The 2203-nt window shown below is 33.8% G+C and overlaps 1 long non-coding RNA gene across 1 annotated transcript; it reads left to right on the top strand.

The window, feature by feature from the left end:
- Positions 1-1157, top strand: LOC134271115 (uncharacterized). Its single transcript, XR_009992959.1, has 2 exons — positions 1-123; positions 506-1157. It is a non-coding gene; the product is annotated as an uncharacterized LOC134271115 (long non-coding RNA).
- Positions 1158-2203: the final 1046 nt, after the last annotated feature.

Raw genomic sequence — 2203 nt, 5'->3', positions numbered from 1 at the left:
TTTCACCCTCTCACAAGGTGTATCCAATAAACAGTACAGTCACTGATCTTTGTCAACTTTTAAAGAAAATAACAGAATATGAAGAAGGAAGACTATATATAGGATCGATCTACTTCATAACTGGTGAGTGACAAAAAATGGAGACAATCACTGAGTCAGAAATCTGTCTGTAAATGTTACTTTCTATTTGTAAAATAACAACTAATTAAAGCACATTATAATAAATTAATATGTCTCTTTTTTTAATGCAATTTTTGTCTAACTTTGCTTTGAGTTTGGATCCAACCATATAACATACATTAATTATAGACTGAGACTCAAAACTCTTATAGGCCTGATTGATCTACAAAATGGCGGTCCAAGAAAATAGGCTTAAATTCCACTCAGAATGTTTTAATTTGGAAGTGTCTCTGATGCAAAATTAAATGAATCTAAAATGCAAGAAAACACAAAAAAAGTCTTATGTTTTACAATGGGTACTTTCAGAAAATCTTTCTTTTTGAAGGAAAAAGAGAAGCAGTTCACAAATGTTGATGAGCAGAAGAGAAGAAACTCTGGCTGCACAAAAATCTGAGCTCTTGAAAAAGAAACAAAAAAAAAGAAATGAAAATATGAATGATATTCAATCAAAGGATCCAAATGATGAAATTCTGGAAATTCCACATGGAGAGACAATAAGGATTTCCAGCATGCGATAGGCAAAGGCCTGTTCAGCTCACAGGTTATAGTTACGCATTTACCATCTCTGCTCGAACTGCTTGAAAGCAATGAAAACTGTTTCCCTGGTGCTGAACAAACTTTTCTCCTAGACTGGAATTAAAAACTGTTCAATTTCTGGCATTAAAACACAATTTGAAACATGCTGAAGAAGGATCCCCCTCTCCTTTTGACCAAGTAAGGTTAAACATTCTGCAAAGAGTTGCATTGAATTGAATTTTTTTTTATACTTTTACCAGGAATGAACTACATTACTCATTTACTATGGTTTAATGTGTCAGATTGTCTATTTTAATTTTTTTGAAAAAAGATTTTGTTGCCATGGTTGGAAAACAAACAACATTTCTGTAAAATCTTTCAAGATGCTGTATTATAAATCATCTACTGTTACTTTTTTTAGCATGACTTCATGCATTTTCATGAATAAACATGAATAATAATATTTCATTTTTTGTTTACGAATAAGCAAGAATATTCATGAATGCTAATGGTTCATGAATTTTATTCATTCATGAACATTCCTGAAAAAATTCATCAAATTATTCATGAATAGTTCATGAAGATCCTATGAACTTATTATTGGACATTCTTGAAATGATGAATCTTCATGAATATGACTCTTCATGAATTATTCATGAAAAAAAATATTCATGAATATTCATCAATTTTCTTTCATGAATAAAAATTCATGATTTGAAAATGTCCAATAATAAGTTCATAGGATCTTCATGAACATTTCATGAACATTTCATGAATTAAATTCATGAAAAATTCAAGGAAATTCATGAATTATTCATGATCGTCTCGCAGGGGAATGGCTGGGATAATGAAAGAAAACGCAAGGTATTTTTCACAGTGTTGCGGGGACAGGCTGAAACATTCTGCTACGGATTATCCGATTCCAAACGGAGCGACTGGAAACTGTTAACAGAGTCAATGAACCGGAGATTTGGTCACATGGCTATGAAAGAGAGCTACATTACGGAAGCAAAGTTGCGATTTAAGAAGCATGGCGAGACTTTCCGAGATTTTGGACAAGCTATCCAAGATTTATACAGACGAGCTTATCCGGAAAGCAGGGAATATGTACAGGAAGCTAGTCTCAAGACTTTCCTTGACAACTGTAGTGAATCAGAGGAATTTCGTATAGCTGTTAAGAGAACACGACCAAAGACTATTGATGAAGCGGTTACAGCAGCAATGCAGGAAGAGTGCATTAGACTCATAGAGAACCGGAAACCTCGAGATCAAAGGATCATGAAACCCCCAGTTTACCAGGTATGGTCTAATTCTACTAAACCGTAAATTAAGACGGATATTCCAGAGCCACAGGATACAGTCCAGAGACGGTACTATAACAACAATAATAGTGTGACGACAGGTACGAATTATCAAGCGAGGGACAAGAAATTGTGCTATCATTGTAACTCAAGTCAACACTTAATCCGAGATTGTCCAAAGAAAGCAACTTCAAAGAAAATGCAAA

This window comes from Saccostrea cucullata, unplaced genomic scaffold (assembly GCF_032062105.1).
Source record: "Saccostrea cucullata isolate Sc308-1 unplaced genomic scaffold, CSIRO_AGI_Scuc_v1 ctg2111, whole genome shotgun sequence".
NCBI lineage: Eukaryota > Metazoa > Mollusca > Bivalvia > Ostreida > Ostreidae > Saccostrea > Saccostrea cuccullata.
The sequence above is the reverse complement of the archived record's forward strand: the minus strand, read 5'-3'. Positions and strand labels throughout refer to the sequence as shown.